At 41.5% G+C, this 20,281-nt stretch overlaps 1 long non-coding RNA gene across 1 annotated transcript; it reads right to left on the reverse strand.

Annotated features, from left to right (window-relative positions):
• Window positions 1–1,996: 1,996 nt before the first annotated feature.
• Window positions 1,997–6,965, reverse strand: LOC120994264. The gene is made up of 3 exons (XR_005777378.1): window positions 6,956–6,965; window positions 2,314–2,319; window positions 1,997–2,107 (listed from the first exon to the last, which is right to left on the reverse strand). It is a non-coding gene; the product is annotated as an uncharacterized LOC120994264 (long non-coding RNA).
• Window positions 6,966–20,281: the final 13,316 nt, after the last annotated feature.

Below are 20,281 nucleotides of genomic sequence, written 5' to 3' on the forward strand. Positions count from 1 at the left end.
CTGTGTCCTGAAGAGGTTAAATACCAATTTTAATTAAACTAGGAAATTTAGTGGGCGATTCATGCATCAAACAGCTGTTGTGAATTAAGCTCCTTGTGTCACGGTTGGGAGTGGGGGAAACCCCCCACCGTACAATGTAAAAGGGATAGCAGCTAGACCAGGCTGCCAAGAGAAGGGAGCTGGTCACCTCCTATAGCATCCCTAAATCTGGCCCTGTTCTCCTAACTGTATGAGCCGATCCTTAAGGTATGTAGGAGGGCCCATACACTGGAACCTCAGAACCCTGAAATCCATGAATATCCCTGAGGTTAGGAGACAGGGACAAGAGACAACCAGAGTCTCCACAGGCCTAGCTGCAGGGAAAAGTGGACGACTGAATAGAGCAACAGAGTCGGCAGGTAAGAATACTAGAAACACACTTACCTGCCGCAGCCACCATGACTGGAACCCGTGCATAAGTACAGGTGCCCACACACCAAATAGGACATTGTACAAACAACACTACACACCAAATCCAGCACACCTGATAATGCCTGGGCCCCATACAGCAAGGTGCACAGCAGCCCCAGTGTCACGGTGAGGAGTGGGGAAAACCCCCCACCGTACGATGGCTGGGGGATAAGGAAAGCAACTAGGCCTGAACACAAGGATAAGGGAGCAGGTCACCTCCTAATGCGTCCCTATTCCTAGTCCTAACTCCTCACCGTATGAGCGGACCTGGATGGTAGGATGACTCATACCCTGGATACCTAAGGCCCCGAGTCGCCCTGAGAATTCCTCACAAAGGAGCTGAGGAGAGGCGTCCTGTTCTTCCAGGACACGGAAGAACAGGAGTCTCAAAAGGCCTAGAAGCAGTGAAAGGAAAAGACAATATGCAGCAAGAGAATCGGCAGGTAAGAAAACAAGACGACACACTTACCTGCCGCTGCCACCACGACTGGAACCCGTGAATACGTACCACCAAACAGGACACCATACCAGCAACTCACGCAGGTATCCAGCACACCAGACTCCGCCAGAACCCCCATGCCTCAAGGTGCATGGCAGCCCCAGGTGGCACTGCATACAGGCTAGGAAGTCTAGCAACCATGCTGGAAGATATCACCAAACATACCAGACAAGGAACACCAAGCTAGAAATTACAACACACCAAATCATAACCCCACACAAAACATACAAAACATGTAAGGGAGGGAAGACATCACTGGAGACCTAGATGTCCCACTAGGAGGCCCTCACTCTGGGAGATGGAACATGAAGACCAGGAGCATAACTAGAAAAAAACACCATGGCTGGAGTACCACAGAATCCTGGCCTCTAGCCACAGGAAAGATGAAGCACCTAGTGACCACGCTCAACAAGGTGGTTAACCCCTCCAGCACCAGACAGAGGAGGAAACACCTGAAAGGGGAAGTGCATACACCAGCATAAAGCTACACGTTGCCGCAGGCAACAACATGCAAGGCAACCATGTCACGGCACACACCACAAAGGCCGTGACACTGCCCCCGCATGCTAAAACAGCAACACGTTGCCAGAGGCAACAGCAAGCGTGGCATAAGTGTCACAAGGCATACCAAAGGCCATGACACCCAGGCAGCACTGCATCCAGACTTATGGTTCACCCCTCCGGGAAACCAGCCCCCTTCCGGAGGTATCAACATACCGGGTGACGTATAGCATACATGCAGGGACCAACACCAACAACAGCCCAGACATGTAACAACCAACAAAACTCACACTAAACATACAAAAAGTGAGGAGAAAGGTACATGGAGGTTACATAAGGGAGGACAATTTATGTTCCATAAGGTGGCCCTCAAGGACTGGGCAGAAACACCCAGACAAGAAGCAAAGCTCCAACACCAAGCAAGGCTGTAGTACAACAGCCCCCAGCCAGCAAGCCACAGTATATATCAAGCCACGGCCACACCCAGGAAATACCTTAATCCCCACTAGCAAGAATATTAACCCCTTGCTTACCAAACAGCAGGGAGGCAATCCTTAAAGGGGAAGTGCACATGCAAACTGCCAACAACACGTTGCCACCGGCAACCAATCTGCATGGCAACCGCGTCATGGTCAAACGCCAATATGACCGTGACACCTTGTTAGAGAACAGCAAGTTGTGCAAAAAGTACTGAAACATTGAACAGTTGGACATAGGGCATTTTTCACAATGAAGCGATCATCAGTGTGGCATGTGGTCAAAGGACATCCACTTCTATACCTTTCTGTGACTCTTCAAGTCTCTCTGTATCTCTGTCGCAACCTGCTGATGACACTCTGTGACATTTTAAGCTCAGTGGCCACTTGCATCTGAGAACATCGGGCTTGTAGCAATTGCAGCTGTGAGCAGGTGTAATAACAAGTATGATGTCCTGATTCACTTCTATGGGATGGCTCTTTAGTATTCACTTGAACAGACAGAGCCGTCCCATAGAAGTCAATGGGGATACCATACTTGTAATTCCACTTACTCACCACTGCAATTTTTGCAGCGAGCAGGTAAACAGAGCAGAGAAGGCAGTACTCACCTGAGAGCTGCCTTTTCTTCAAAGATTGGTGGGGGTGACAGACATCAGACCCCCGCCAATCTGATATTGGCCAATCTGATATCGATGACCTATTGTGAGAATAGGTCATCAATAGTAAAAAGAGGACAACCCCTTTAGTTTCTTTTATATTCATGAAAATTTGCTACTTAAGAACAAAGGGGTTCATTTATTAATCTGAAATACACCTAAATTAGGCATATTTCAGGTACAGGGAGCCGCAACGGTTAGTTAAGCCGCCATCTGCAACCTTTCCCAGCTCACACCAGGTCTAAAATTGTGGGTGGGGAAGGGGACAGGCCGGCAGGCCCATCTCATTCATCTTTTTCTGCCCCTGTTTTAGGCATAGAAAATGTTCAAAATGTAAGACAACTAGAAAGCTGTCTTACATTTAGAACTGGTGCTGGATGCGTCAAAGTTATGGAGAGGCTTGCACCTCTTCATAACTTCAGGAGATCTACCACCAGTTATAGGGCTTTATTAAGACTGGTGTCTAAAACGCCGGTCTTAATAAATGTGCCCTAAAGTGTATAACGCTAAGGGTATTTTCACACTTGCATTGCTAGATTCCGGCAGGCAGTTCCGTCAGATCCGGCAATCTGTATGCAAACGGATACCATTTGTAGACGGAACCGAATGCCGATCCGTCTGACAAATGAATTGCAATACCGGGTCCGTCTCTCTGGTTGTCATCCGGAAAAACGGATTCGGTATTTATCTTTTTCACATTTTTAAAGTCCTGCGCATGCACAGACTGCAAAACCGGGTCCATTTTTCCCGAACACTTGGGGCCAGATCCGGCATTAATGCATTTCAATGTAAAATAATTTTGAAAGGAGAAAATATCGTAGCATGCTGCGGTATTTTCTCCGTCCAAAAACCATACAGTGACTGAACTGAAGACGTCCTGCTGCATACTTAACAGATTGCTCTCCATTCAGAATGCATTAGGATAAAACTGATCAGTTTTTTTCAGGTGTTGAGCCCCTAGGACGTAACTCAATACCAGAAAAGTTTAACGCAAGTGTGAAAGTACCCTTACCCTACGCATTAACATTGTATGTAATGTGGATCAATTCACTTTTCAATATCAATGGAAAGTGAATTTATTGTTCAATATACTTAAAAAAAAAAAATTTTGTGTTTAGTATTCTTTAGTTGATTTACTGTTTAACACCCTTTCCATATTATTAGATTAGTACAAAATGTAATGCATTCTTCACCTGATCATATTTGCGCAGAACTAAAATAGGATGGCTTTTGTGCATGCATTTCCTCTCAATGAAAGAGTGATGAATGTAAAAGTTAAAAATCAATATATTGAGAAAATTCTTATCACTATTACATTTACACCAGCTGTGCAGAAAGCTATTGGCAAAAAGACTTCTTTAATAACATCAGAATCTGTCCTATCCCATCTGGTCAGAATATATATTCTGATACTCAACCATACATTGAAAAATGCTTTATGCTTTCAATATATTTTCAATTTACAGCTGGAATAACTAAACTAATTATCATCTATATTTCATAACTTATCTCAGCTGTAACCAGATTTTCCGAATTGGCATTTCTAACCCTTTTCGGTGTTATGTTAGAAATAAGAGCACACAAAAACTTGTTTTCAAATCAAATGGGGATTGGGGAAGATTTATCAATGCAGCTATGGCAAATGTTCAGCAAAAACGCATAGAAAAACATGTTTTTTGGGTTCAATGTCATATTTATGAATACTCTATTTCCAAAATGTAGGAATGGGTTGGAAGAAGTGGGTATGGCTTCACAGTCAGTGGGTAGAGCTTTATAGTTAGTGGGTAGAGCTTCAATCATAAATATTTTCTACCACTCCTCCTCCCTGTACGGATGGTATGAATTTACATGCCAGACTCAAAACCAGAACTGAGGGCACAGCGGAGGAACGGAGTGGCACATGGGGAAAATAGTAAGTGATATAAAATGCCTTTAGTATGCCCTACCCTGTCAGCTAATGTCAGGATGGGTGAAAGGTCCTCTTTAAATAGCTTTAGACAGCTGAAATAATCTTTCTCTGGAATTGTCTGTATCATTTTTACTTTTATGATTTTTGTGATGTTTTACTGTAGGCCATCTTCTTTCTCTGCTCTCTATTTTTGCAAGCATTATTGTGTTTTCCGATATGCGAAGTCTTACCATAATGTGGACATGAATGAAGGCTGACATTTTACACTATTGCTATTCTGCATAATAGTAAATGTTTAAATATATTAACTTGTGTTGTGGTGATGGTCCGTTGCAGCTGTCATCCTACCATCTGCGGTGAGCACGAGCGGTCATCACTCAGCACTGGTCTTCTGCTGCCATCCAGCATTGGGACTGGCCTCCAAAGTTCAGATGATGTAAGGCTGCTAGGCTTCTCCTCTGCTGCCGTAGGGCACATGCACGCAGCCTACTGATCCTTGAAGGGCCAGTGCATGCGCACACCACTCTTCATCAGCTAATGGCTGGACACTTGAGGATACTTAAAGCACCTTTTCTAGAGAGAGATGCCTGAGCAATAGGTTCTCTATCTTACCAGTTCCTGTGAAGGTGCGCTGTTCTGTTTGTCGCCTGTGCACTAACCTCTGCCTGTTTACTGTTTCTGACCCTCCACTGGGTCATCTGTGACTGATTACCATATTGGTCCTTTGTCAACTGCCCTGACCTTGGACTTGTTTCACGGATTTGCATATACTCTGCCTGCCCTGACTCTGGCCTGTCCCTGACTACAGTTTTGTCTGATCCCCGGATGCTCCACACCAATGTCTATGAGCCCTGTAGGTCAGCTGTCAACCAGACAGGGACTTCTCCAAGAGGTAGTGACCAGAAGGCTCCCCTGCATTGAAAGGTCCAGATCCTTATATATGGGTTAAAGGGTGAAAATCAGGGACCTGCCAGAATTATCTCTTTAGGATTACCCAAAGTCCAACTCCTTGGTTGACGCAGTGGTTCCGCAGCTACTATCTGCAATGACTCTTTTTTTTTTTTTTTTATAAATTTATTTATTCAATTTTTTCCTTTATAACACACAATTAAAAACAGAGAGAGAATTTGACAATGCCGGATCTGAGTACATCAATGCAGGTTCTGCCAACATAGCAGATATCATACATTATATGTCACATTAAGCAAAGAATATAATGCAGATCTAATACAGAGTCCCTCCTATTTTTAAAAAAATTGACAAACTTCCTGTTCAGTTCCATATTACATTAGGCTCAGATCCCCCACTGTCTGTCCAAACATTATCACCCATTCCCCCCCCCCCCCCCGTAATGGTCATCTCAGTAAGCGTCACCACTGGCCGCTCACGTCCCTCTCTCTCCCCTCTCTCTAGAAATCTATAAATTCATGTTTTGTTGTAGAGAAATACTCCCTATTTTGTGTAGCTGTGAATGCGTGTTTTAATTGGTGATAGCGATATTGACACATTAAATCTGTATTAATTCCAGGGCATAGTACTTTTAGTGCTTTTATTGTCCCATTCTTTACTAAATGTGATGCATAAATAATACCGTGTTTTACCCAGTATTTATAGTCTGTGATTAATTGAAATTCCCATTTTTTTTTTTATCTCCCCCCAAGACAAATCCACAATTTGACATATTGGAAATATTTGTCATCTGCAATGACTTGTTAATCATGTAGGAAAATAGCCTTGATTTGGTCAAGGATCTGCTTCATTATTGGTTTTTCTTTTATCTTTCCATGTATGTCAGTTTAAAAAAATCTTTTTCAAGACCTATGATTACCTGCACGTACTTCACTGGATGACTATAATGTTTGCATTGTTTTACCAGTTTCACAATATTGATATGTAGCCATGACTTGTCAAGATCTACTGAAAATAATAACCTCATATTTAGCATCATAAAAGCATGCAATGGACCACATTTTATTGTCTCGGAACCCAAGGACAGCTATTCTGTCTTTGCATTTGACTGTCTCCTCATACTTATAGGATATTTCTAATATCACTTTCCTGAACTAAAGCCTAGTTTTACTGCCCACCAAATGAATGCATTATTTGGAATCTACCACTGAAAGAAACTTTCATATATTTGCCATATTGTCCAGATGAAATGTTATGAATTTATCACCTTGTTTAAATGGCAGATGCTTCATGTTCCATTTTGAGCAGCTTTTGCATCCTTCAAAAGCTCAAATATTTCATTCATTGTGGCTTTTCTCTGCATACTGGACAGTTTGGCCTCATTAAAGTCTTGTAGCTATTTTACAATGGTACTTAATGATGGAATGATCAAAACGAGACATCCAATGATTAAATCAACATGTGGAGACTTTTTATGTTAAAACTTCAGTCTCAGCTCTTTTGCAGCAGAGGGTTTAGCTAAAAATCCATATAAGAATCTTGTGCACTGGACATGAAACTGCCTTCAAAAGAAAATACCTATTAATGCAAAAATATAATTTTACTCTTCAAAGCAATGCGCAAATATATTACAGACCAGAAAAGCTAAAGAAAATCTACAATTTAGAGATTTATTTTCTAGGGATTAGTTTTCGGGAGTAAACACCTAAAGGGAGGTCTCTATCACTTCAATAAAATATTTATAGGATAAATATACAATGTTTAAAATCATTACTATCATTTTATTATGCGCAGGACACTGAAATAATAACTGCAGAAACTTGGCATCCAGGTCTACAAAACTGTTCTTGGGTTATTGTTTTTTAAACCAGGTATCTGGCATTCAGAAGGAAACTGATAAAGAAAGTCAAGAATCTTGCTTTCTTACCACAGGTTTTTCTAAGCACACAGTGGAGGACTGGGAACTTAAAGTGGCCCTGGAAAAAAAGAAAAGTGGCCGCAATTATGTATGTGGGTTGAACTTGACAGAAGGTGGGGCAATACAAGTAGATGGGGCCAATACAAGTTGGCAGGGTCAGTAATACCATAGTGTAGCACAGAGTAGCATCAATAGCTGCCACATTCTGTATTCCTCCTCTTCCAATTGTTTCCAATATGGATATGGAGTAGTGGGCTTAGGAAGTGAGATGTGGGCCAAAACACCAAGCCATCCCTACATTCAGCATGCTGCCTGGATTAATAATGACCGCTATTGTTCCCTCGTTATTATGTACCAGGCCAGTGGCAGTGAAAAGGGTGAAAATATGAATTTAAGGAATTGGGGATGGAATCGATCCATCTTTCTAATATTAAGCTTTGCTGGCTATTATTGTGATAAATAGCTGTCAGAATCATATATTATGTTGCAGTGCGCTATATACTAACATTCCTTGGGTAGAACTGGCCACCCAGATATTTGGTGTATAGTTTTTATATGGAAGCCATGTTAAAGACTACATTGGAGAATTATATAAATAGCAACTCCCCAAATTTTTTAACTAGGAAATCTTCAGCTTTGGTGATGATTCAATAACAGTCTGCAAACATTCAAGAATTCTCATTATTTTCACATCTTTTTGCCTGCGATGCAGGAGACTTGAGCTTTCAAATAAGTCATGTCAGACTTTTTGATCAGTGTCCAAGCCCATTTTCAGGTAATGAGGAGACACATCACTTGTCTGAGCTTTAAATCCCCTCATTTTAACAGCTTGGGGATATTAGCACCTGGACCCCAACCAATGAAAATTTCTGACATGTCAAAAGTTTTGTTAAAGTGCAGTTACTCTTTCCAGGCCCCTGGTTCTGATGACCGATCCTCAGTGAACCCACAAAATTATGCAGACATTCACCACCATGGGCTGGTGAGGCTGTGGTTGCTGTATTACAGCATCCCTGTGGAGACCCTGCCAAAAGGAACAGCAGTAGTTACTCTATTTGTATGTATATGTCAATCTTATTTGCATGAGCAGGCACTTATTCAAATACTTTTTATGTGCAGCTTTATAAGAAAAAGGTAAAGAGGTAAAGAAAAAAATGGACATGTAAGCATTTATTTTAAAAGTATTTAGCTCATCAATAGAAAGAGTTGCAAACTGAAGTGTAGTAGTGCACTGAGCCGTCCAAAATCGATCTAAACCTGTATACAACAGATGTTCAAACCTACATCCTCCTTTTCTATTATTCTTGTCTTAGTTATGCCAGGCAGTTCTAAATGATGAAAGCGATAATAATTACAGGGAGTTTACATGACTTAACATACCAAACCAGAAGGTAATGAGAGCTTGCTCGAACCAGTTTACAATCTTAGAGGTACAGTGAACAAAGCATAAGCAAGGTCCATATTGGCGCCTGCAAGCAATAACATATATACTCTTTGCCTGTATTGGATTATTGAGCTCTGTGGGGTTCGTATACCTGCATCAGTTACACAGGAGAATAGCATGATATCATATATTCACTGCATCTCATATTTATCTTTCTTAATGTTTATAAGAACAAATATAATGATATATACATAATAGTAAATAATGAAGACCACAATGGGGGCTATAGGTTTCAAACACGGGCATTCTGAGAGCCTAATAATGACCTGCACCTGGCTCGTTAAGCTTGTAACCTTTTGTCAATCATTGCTTGAGTCCAATATAAGATAGTTTAAGGCACAACACACTCTTAGCCTGCTTCCATATTATGAGATCCTCACTTTGATGTGAAAAACAGCCTTAGGTAAAGAGGTTGGGAGCCTCCAAAATTGTTTCTTTGGCACATTATTTAAATTCATCTAATAAAATCCAATGTAAGTTACTTTTCCTGCTAGGCGAATAGGTAACATTCTTGCCTGTATGGTTTTGCTAGGAATGTTTCTGCTTTTAAATAACAGTGAGAAATAATGCTCAATTAATCTGAAGTAAAGGATTGATCAATTTTTATTTTTGTTAACTGCATATGTTTTAGGCAAAAAATCATTTTTGTAATGAGTTTTTATTAAACATTTTGGACCAGCCTACATATATTTCAACACGTACCAGGCTGCAGAATGCTGTTCACTATCAAATCCATGGATAGTTTTGAAACATGAGATTTAAACTGAGATCTAGTTTAATACTAATTCAGGATACAAACTCTGTAAGGTACATTAACATTGAAACACAGTAGGGTTGAAAAAGAATTAGATCTAAATAGTCTAACTGCCGGTAGTATTACTCCAGAGGAACAATTTCTACCAGGCAAATGAAACTCTATATATGAATAAATACCAGGGTCCGCAATCCATGTCCTGTAATTTGCTACATATGACGTAACTAACAGTATTACTGTTAAAAGGACCTGTTACTAAGGACCTCTTCCTGACATGTCTGCACTAGAAACTACTTGTATTAACCATGAAAGAACAATTCTGGAACATCTTTACATAAAACTCCTGTTTTGCCAATCATTAGTTAGGTTGACACTACAGATCCCTCATAAACCTATGCTTAAACGGAGCAATACAGGTTTTTTTTTAGATGCTCAAGGATAACATCTATCCTTCAAATGTTTTTCAGTATTTTTTTTAAATATGCTCACTTTTTAACCCCTTATATGAACAATTAAATATTGACAATGTATTTGCTATTTTCATGCCATTATAGAATCATTAGAAGGAGTTTATCCTCTCTAAAATATGCTTTAACTCCTTAACGCCCCAGGACGAGAATGCTCGTCCTAAATGGCCGGTACTTTGCACCCCAGAACAGAATGAGCATTCTCATCCCGCGATCCTTCCTCCCCCCATATGCGCTGCAGCGATCAGCAACAGGGATTCGGCTGGTACTGAACGCCGCATCCATGCTGCATCCACCAGCATCGGTGATAACGCCGATGCCGGTGGATTAACCCCTCATATTCCGCTGTCAGCGCTGACCGCGTCATATGGGAGGTTTGCGCTCCCTCTTAGCCATCGGGTCCCCGAGCTGTGGTGGCGGGAACCGGATGGTTGACATGGCAGTCATGATGCCTTACACAGGCATCGTGGGCATGCCAGCTATGGAAGCCCAGGAGATCCAGCCTGAGGGCAGGGTCTCCTAGGCAACTGTCAGCGTCTTACTGACCTAACCCCTCAGATGAGCACGGTCAAAAAAATAAAATAAAAACTATGCTAAAAAAACATTTTTTGTCACCTTACATCACTAAAAGTGCAAGCAATTATGAAGGCGTATGCCCCCCAAAATAGTACCAATATAACCGTCATCTAAAAAATGAGCCCCTATCTAAGACAATCGCCCAAAAAAAAATATATATATGGCTCTCACAATATGGAGACACTGAAACATGATTATTAAAAAAAAAAATGATATTATTGTGTAAAACTTAAATAAATAAAATAAATCGTACAAATTAGGTATTGCCACGTCCATAACGACCTGCTATATAAAAATATCACATGACCCAACCCCTCAGATGAACACCGTAAATTTTTTAATAAAAACAGTATAAAAAAAGCCATTGTTTTGTCACCTTACATCACAAAAAGTGTAATACCAAGAGATCAAGAAATCATACGCACCCCAAAATAGTACCAATCAAACCATCATCTCCTCCCACAAAAGCGGAAAAAAATGGATTAAAATTGAAAATCTGCCAAAAAAGTGAAATTCTGAAATTTCATCTCCATTTTCCATTAATTCTTGTAGAACACCTAAAGGGTTAACAAAGTTTGTAAAATCTGCTTTGAATACCTTGACGGTGTAATTTCTAAAATGGGGTCATTTTGGGTGGATTCTTTTATGTAAGCCTCACAAAGTGAACTGGTCCTTAAAAAGTGGGTTTCGGAAATTTTCTGAAACATTTTAAGATTTGCTTCTAAACTTCTAAGCCTTCTAACGTTCCCAAAAAATAAAATGGCATTCACAAAATGATCTAAACATGAAGTAGACATATGGGGAATGTAAAGTAATCTTTTATAAAAGTAGAGGAGTTCAAATTAGCAAAGTTTTCCAACATTTTTGTAAATTTGGTATTTTTTTATAAATAAAAATGAATTTTTTTGACTCAGTTTTACCACTGTCATGAAGTACAATATGTGATGAGAAAACAATTTCAGAATGGCGTGGATAAGTTAAAGCGTTTTAAAGTTATCACCACATGAAGTGACACATGTCAGATTTGCTAAAAATGGCCTGGTCCTTAAGGTGAAAAATGGCTGGGTCCTTTAGGGGTTAAAAGAAGAGTGCCACTGTGGAGGGTAGCTGCCCAAAAACATACCTTACCTTTTTGGTAGAGATGAATTTCAAAAGTTTGATTTGGCAGCTTCGCTGAAGTACCACAAACAATTCAATTTATCAGGTATACTCAGGCCACTCTGTATGAGCACATGGAGCGGCCATGCCTCAGGCGGGTTGTGGCCATGCTGCAGTGAAGAACCGCGCTGCCAATTAGCCTGCAGCGGCCTTTCATTTAGTAATGAAGAAGACCACATTGTATAGTTAGTCTTCATTGTTAATTGACACATGGTACCTTTAATGCACCTTTAAACAGGGGCTGTACTCACTCCTCCAACCCCAGCGCCTTCCTGCCCTACAGGTGGGAGACCTTTTTCTGCCATCTGCTTTTCCTCCTTTTCCACTTCATCTAATATTGATGAGAATATGTTATCAGGAACATCCAGCTCTTCCTCTCTCTGCATCTTGATGACTTTTCTAGGACATGGAGACTTTGATGGATGATTTGGAAGAAGTAAAGCCAGCAAAAGATGAGGATGGTCATTAAGACCTGGCCCCCCTAAGGGGTGCAGACTGGATGGTATTGGTTGGCACACTGGCACTGAAATAATAAAGGCTTCCATCTTATTGGTATTGAATTACATATCTGAGTTTACGGCTGATGTAGGAATAAATAAATGTAGGAATAAATAAAACTGACACTGAATAAGTCTCCCTGCATTCTTCTTCTCCAATATTGTTCTATAACACTGCAACACTGTACATAGTGCATGAGCACTTGCCACATCTCTTCCTATGCTCAGCTCACAGGACAATGGTGGAGACTGTGCGGGATGACGGTTTTTTAGGGCTGTAACATCACAGGGGATGGCTATCTGCGGATTGGCTGGCTGCACTGCATTATGGGTGATCTTGCATTCCCGGGCTTGTTTCCTCTGCACTTAGTTTCACTTTGTAACAATTGCTGCTGTCATTTTAGGAAAACCAAATTCATTACCATGAAGCGTGATGAAATTTGAATTAGTTAGTTTTCATAAACTTCGGACCAAATTCCGCTTCAAATACTTTGCTTCGCTTATCACTACCTTCTGGGGAAAATTCAGTCCTCTAAACCTGAGAAATTACTTTTTCACAAAATTTCACTTCATTTAATTAAGAATAGTGTAAATAGCAAATTTCCTGAATTTCTGTAAGCAGAATCTTCTTTTTCTTATCAGTTCTGTGAGCTCTGAGTTGAAAACAAACATAATGGGAAGTAAGGCAATCAGCAAATCAGCAATAACGCCAATCACAGACATTAAACCCGCAGATACAATAGTTTAAGGATGAGCAAACCAGCTCGGACCAAACCAGGTTTGGTCAAAACTTTGCTATTTTTCAGACAGTAGAGGAACCTTTTCAGCTTTGTACCAAAAGAATCAACTAAAACAGTGCATAGCGCCATTTTAGTGCACATGTCGGTGGGAAAAAAAACACTATGGAGGAAGAAGAAGGGTTTTCACATGACCCTGAGAGGAAGAATGGGGAGGACTTGCCCTGATTAGCTCCCAGGTTGACAGCCTGGATGAGGCAATCAATGCTGCAGCAGGCAGAGAGGTGCCCTAGCAGAACAAGCAGAAAGCCATTCTGTGCTTGGCTGTGAAAGAGAGTGGTTAGGTGTTAAGGTGTCTGCCATAAAAAACAATCATAGGGAGTCAAAGATATGAATTAGGGACAGTCAGAAATCAATCAAGCTTGTATTCTATTGCCAGGGACAGTGAAATTAAAGGCTATTATTACAAAGAAGAATTGTGTGTGTAGAATAGAGACAAGCAGGGAAGCTGACAGCCAGGGAGAGAAAAGACAGGAGCTGTGGCTGGATGTGCCTGCTAGCAGAACTGCAGCTGCTGCAGTGCAGAACTCAAAAGCAGCCACCCATTTTCTTACAAATCCTTTTTTATGTGGTATTCAAATTAATTAAGCAGTATATATACATGATTACTGCAGCAATAAACATGGTATAGTAGCAATCTACTTGTGAGTGTTCACTTGAAATTCAGAATCAAGTCTCAATTGTCCATTTCCATTAATTCCATTTGCACACGGTTGCAATAAAAAAAAATTTGGGGGTGGTTTAATTTAATTAACCAACAGATATATGTGATTACTGTAGCAAAACACATGGTATATCAGCGATCTACCTGTGATTGTTAACTTGAAATAGAGTGCCAAGCCTCAATCATCTATTCATGTTTATTCAGTTTCCACAAGGTTTCAATGAATTTTTTTTTAGCGGTTCAATTGAATTAACCAGCAGATATGAATGCTAATTGCAGCAAAACACATGGTATAGCAACAATATACCTGTGGGTGATAACATGAAATTTTGTGTCTAGCCTCAATCGTCCATTTCCATAAATTCCATTTGCACATGGTTGGAATTAATATATATATATTTTTTTTTTGTGGGAAGGGGTTCAATTTAATTAACCAGCATATAAATTGGATTACTGCAGCAATATCAGCAATCTACCTATGAGTGTTAACAAGAATTTGAGCATCAAGCCGTCTGTTTCCGTGAATTCCAATTGCACACCGTTGCAATATTTTTTTTGGGGGGGGGGGGGATTCAATTTAATTAATCAGCATATATACATAATTACTGCAGCAAAACATATGATATGGCAACAATCTACCTGAGTGTTAACATGAAATTGAGTGTCTAGCCTCAATTGTCAGTTTCCGTGAATTCCATTTGCACACGGTTGGAATAAAAAAAAAATGTGGGGGGTGGGGATTCAATTTAATTAACCAGCATATAAACATGATTACTACAGCAAAACACATGGTATTATATCAGCAATATAGCTATGAAATTGAGCATCAAGCCTCAATCATCTGTTTATGTTTAATTAGTCTCCACATGGTTAAAATAAAATAAAAAATTTAAAATTTTATGGGCGGGGGTTAAAATTTTATTAACCAGCAGATATACGTGATTATTGCAGCAATACACTTGGTACAGTAGCAATATATCTGTGCGTGTCAACATGAAATTGAGCATTAAGCCTCAATCGTGTGTTTACATGAATTCCTTTTGCACACTATTGCAATAAAAAAATTTGGGGGGTTCAATTTAATCGGCATATATACATGAGTGTTAACATGAAATTAATCATCAAGAATCAATCATCCATTTATGTTTATTCAGTTTCCACACAGTTGAAATTTAAACAAAATTGGTGGAGGGGAGGTTCAATTTAATTAATCAGCATATATACATAATTACTGCAGCAAAACATATGGTATATCAGTAATTTACCTGTGAGTGTTAATGTGAAATTAAGCATCAAGCCTCAATCGTTTATGTTTATTCAGTTTCTACATGGTTGCAATAAAAAAAAAATTGGGGGGGATTCAATTTAATTAAGAAGCATATATACATGATTACTGATAGAGATGAGCAAATCGAAGTTGACGAAGTTTGATTTGCTGCGAATTTCCTCACGCTTCGTGGTAATGAATCGCAATTTTTGCTGCTGCACGTGTTAGGACATGGAGCAAGGAACTCTGGGAACGAAGATTCACCCACAATGCCATGCATGCAGCCAGACAGCCCTGTGATGTCACAGCCCTATAAATAGCCTCAGCCATCTTGGATTCAGCGATTTTCCAGTGTGGAGAGACATTAGCAGGTGCTAGGGACAGTGCTAGGAAAGACTTGAAAACTTGTATTTTTCTCAATAGAAGTTCAGGGAAAGAGCATTAGAAGTGTAGGGAAAGGATAGGGAGGAATTATTACACAGTATTGAAGCAGAACAGGGTTCAGTAGGGGAGTATACAGCGTGGGTAATAGGAACATTCCAATTACACCTTGCTGCACTGTCTGCGGATCCAAATTGCCATTATAAAGCTCTGTAATTCCAGCAAACCGTTCTTGTTTTTGGGGTGCAAGTGCTGTTTGATACAGCCATTAAAAGGGTTTATTGCAAGGAAATATTTCTACGTCTTATTTTCCCTTGTGCGGTGCAGTTATAACTTATATGTTCTAAAGCCTTTTATGGAGTGTATAAGTGGAAAAAGTAAGGGTCTATTTGCCTTCAGTCGTTCAGTTATATGTTCTAAAGCTCTTTTTGGCGTGTATTAGTGGCAAAAAATATATATATTATTTGCCGTTCAGCGGTGCAGTTATATGTTCTAAAACCCTTTTTGGTGTGTATTAGTGGCACAAAAAAAAGTATTTGATGATTGTGTGGTGAAGTGAGAAAATTTCAGCCCTTTTTGGCGTGTATTAGTGGCAAAAAAATATATATATTTGCCGTTTAGTGGTGCAGTCATATGTTCTAAAGACCTTTTTCGTGTGTATTAGTGGCACAAAAAAAAGTATTTGTTGTTCTGTGGTGAAGTGAGAAAATTACAGCCCTTTTTGATGTGTATTAGCAGCAAAAAAATATATATTATTTGCCGTTCAGCGGTGCAGTTATATGATCTAAAGTCCTTTTGGAGGGTATTAGTGGCAAAAATATATATATTATTTGGCGTTCAGCGGTGCATTTGTATGTTCTAAAGCCCTTTTTGGCATGTATTAGTGGAAAAAATATATTTTGCCGTTTGCCGTTAAGCGGTGCAGTTATATGTTCTAAAGCACTTTTTTGCATGTATTAGTCGCACAAAAAAAAGTATTTGCCATTGTGTGGTGAAGAGAGAACATTACAGCCCTTTTTGGCGTGTATTAGTGGCAAAAAAATATATATTATTTGCCGTTCAGCGATGTAGTTATATTTTCTAAAGCCTTTTGTGGCGTATATTAGTGGGGGAAAAAAAGGGCTTATTAGTTTTGTGGTGAAGTGGAAAAAAATAAGGGCCTATTTGCTGTTCAGCTGTGCAGTTAAATGTTCTAAAGCCCTTTTTGGCATATATTAGTGGGGGGACAAAAGAGCTTATTAGTTTTGTGGTGAAGTGAGAAAATTACAGACTTTTTTTGCGGTATTTTAATTTACTTTTTATTTATTTATTTGATCTAACAGTATGTCAGACAGAGAAGTGCCAGGCCCTGCACATGGGAGTGGCAGAGGCCTAAATGTTTCTGGCGCAGGCACAGGTAGCAGCAGAGTAGGGGGGTGTGGCAGCAGGAGTCGCAGAGAGAGGCCTGAGCTCCCAGTGTCATCTAGCGTTCGTGTTATGACCAGCAACCCAGCGGTTCTTGAATGGTTCACTATATCAGTCACATCCAGTCACATCCAGTGTACTTTTTCCATAGACGGTGTCTGCTGTGGGCAGTTAAATTATCCGCGCCACATCTCCTGATTAAAGTAATCGTATCCCTAAAATATCAGTAAAATCCAGTGTACTTTTTCCGTAGACGGTGTCCACTGCGGACAGTTAAATTATCAGCGACACATCTCCTGTTTAAAGTGTGCACATCCCGAAAATATCTGTGACATCCAGTGTACTTTTTCCGCTGTGGACAGTTAAATTATTCGTGCCACATCTCCTGATTAAAGATAGCACATCCCTAAAATATCAGTAACATCCAGTGTACTTTTTCCGTAGATGGTGTCCACTGCGGACAGTTAAATTATCTGCGCCACATCTCCTGTTTAAAGTGTGCACATCCCTAAAATATCAGTAACATCCAGTGTACTTTTTCCGTAGATGGTGTCCACTGCGGACAGTTAAATTATCCGCGCCACATCTCCTGTTAAAGTGTGCACATCCCTAAAATATCAGTGACATCCAGTGTACTTTTTCCGTAGACACTGCGAACAGTGACATTACCTGTGTTACCTCTCCTGTATAACGTTTCCTCATTACAAACACCTTTGTAAATTTTTGGGGGGATACACTTCCAAATCCAACGCTACTGTACGTGTGACAGACTTTCAAGTATATATCACATTTAAAAGGAAGAAGGTGAGCAGTAAGGGACGGGGAAGTGGCCGTGATGCTGATGGAGCACGCAGAGGTCGTGGAACTGGGCGCGGAGAAACTGTGCCTGCTGCCATAGCACAAGAAAAACAATCATCCATGATACCTAGCTTCATGTCCCAGTTTGCAGGGCGGCGGAAGACAACGATCGCGAAGTCAGCCCAGTGCGAGCAGGTGGTCGGTTGGATTGCAGCACATAATGCTTCCAGTCGGTTAAGCACCACCCTGTCTTCCACTAAGTCCAGTCTCAGTAGGCAGGAGTCTGGTCAACACAATCCTCACCCTGATCCTCCTTCCACACACCATGTACATTCTGGCCAAACAAATGATTCCACACTCAGATATTCCGAGGACCTCTTTTCATCGCCATTACTTGATTTGGCCCTCTCGCCAAGCATGCTTGGAGAGGGACATGAGATCTTTTGCCCTGATTCCCAACCTCTTGAGCATCTCCCTTGCCAAGGGGTAGATGTTCCGCAGTATGGCACTTTTTTTAGGAAAGTGCGGACGACAAAAGAATAGTAGTTTGCAACCTGTGCCACACGAAAATGAGCCGGGGTGTAAACACTAACAACCTCACCACCACCAGCATGATCCGCCACATGGCATCCAAGCACCGTAATAAGTGGGACGAACACCTGAGTCCACAATCTGTGTCTGTGGGTCACACCACTGCCTCCTCTTCCCCTGTGTTACGTGCTGGCCAATCCCCTGTCGAAGGCGCAGGCCCGGATGCCTCCCACCCTGCACCTGGACCTTTGCATGCACCATCAGTGACCACATCCACGTCCGTGTCCCAGTGCAACGTCCAAATGTCCTTACCCCATGCCTTTGAACGCAAGCAAAAATACCCAGCCACCCACTCACAGGCCATAGCACTAAATGTGCAGCTTTCCAAATTACTGGCCCTGGAAATGTTGCCATTTAGGCTTGTGGACACTGAGGCCTTCCACAGCCTGATGTCGGCAGTCGCCCCGCGTTACGCAGTCCCCAGCAGCCACTATTTTTCAAGGTGTGCTGTGCCTGCTTTACACCAACATGTGTCCCAGAACATCACACATGTCCTGACCAACGCAGTTACTGGGAAGGTCCACTTAACCACGGACACATGGAAAAGTGAATTCGGCCAGAGACGCTACATTTCACTGACGGCACACTGGGTGAATGTTGTGGAGGCTGGGAGCGAGTCGTACCCTGGGATGGCACAGGTGCTACCGACGGCAAGGATTGTGGGCCCTACGTCAATCAGGGTTTCCGCTAGCACCTACATTAGTGGCTCCAAACCCCACTTCTCGTTCTCTGCCTCCTCCTTCTCCACTTCCACCTCCAGCAGCAGTCAGTCATCAGTCGGTAGCTGGAAGCAGTGTAGCATTGCAGTGGGGAAGCGGCAACAGGCCGTGCTAAAGCTGATATACTTAGGGGACAAACAGCACACCGCCGCAGAGCTGTGGCAGGGGATAAGAGACCAGACTGAGCTGTGGCTCTCACCATTCAACCTACAACCATGCATGATTGTTTCTGATAATGGCCGTAACTTGGTGGCGGCTTTGGTGCTCGGCAAGCTAAGACACATCCCATGCTTAGCCCACATGTTCAAACTTGTGGTTCAGCAGTTTCTCAAACCTACCCCAATTTGCCTGAGCTACTGGTGAAGGTGCGCCGCGTGTGTGCGCATTTCCACAAGTCATCGACAAATTCAGCCGGTCTGTCAACGCTGCAACACGTTCCACGTGTTGGCCAGGCTTTGTGAGCAACAGAGGGCAGTAGTGGAATACCAGCTGCAACATGGTCGTCGCCTTTCCAGTCAGCTTCCGCTATTCACAATCGAGGAGTAGGCATGGATGTCTGACCTCTGTGAGGTTTTAAGAAACTTTGAGGAATCAACACAGATGATGAGAAGCGATAACGCTATTATCAGCATAACCATCCCACTTCTGTGTCTACTCAAACGCTCGCTGCTCAAAATTATGGACGACGCTTTGCATGTGGAAATGGGGAAAGACATTACACTGGGTGATAGCCAGACTGTAACGGATCCCCTTCCGTTAATGGACGCTTCCTAGCTTGCGCCGAGGACCACAAGCACCGCACTGGACACCACAACCTCCGCAGACTCCACAACCGCTGTAGCTTAACTGGAGCCGCGCTGTCTTCCTTCCTCCCTGAATGAACCTCCAGCATTCAGGACCGTGTGGGAAAGATCTCTCCTCCAGGGAATATGCAGAGCATAGCAATCCCCAGCGTGATGCAGCAATTCCCTCCAATAACGAGACAAGGCTGCGCTTTGAAGGGTTAGAAAAACATGAACTGAACTGAACTCTTTATTGAGGGCTACCCGCCCGTATTTATGCAGGTCCCCACAATGCATCATGGTTTCCTCCTCTCTGCCCTGGAGACACCCGAAGTGCAATTCAATTATCTCCCAGGACAAAGGGAGATCACCAATACACATGTGGGAACAATAGGAGAGGAATCCCCACCCGAATACACAAAATCCTCCCTTCTGTCTGGGATATAATTATGGATTAACATAACTATCACAGACAGTAAAAATACAGTTTTTAAACATACACTGTAACTTTAAAACCATACATTCCATCTCCATAAAAACATATTACATATTTAAACTCAGCATACATCAAACATAAACACTTCCAAAAATCACACAAATCCCTCCAGCGGATCAAAAGTTAAGTGGAAGTCCTTTATGACCGACCGCAAGCACAATTTCC

This window comes from Bufo bufo, chromosome 3 (genome assembly GCF_905171765.1).
Source record: "Bufo bufo chromosome 3, aBufBuf1.1, whole genome shotgun sequence".
In the NCBI taxonomy this organism is placed as follows: Eukaryota; Metazoa; Chordata; class Amphibia; order Anura; family Bufonidae; genus Bufo; species Bufo bufo.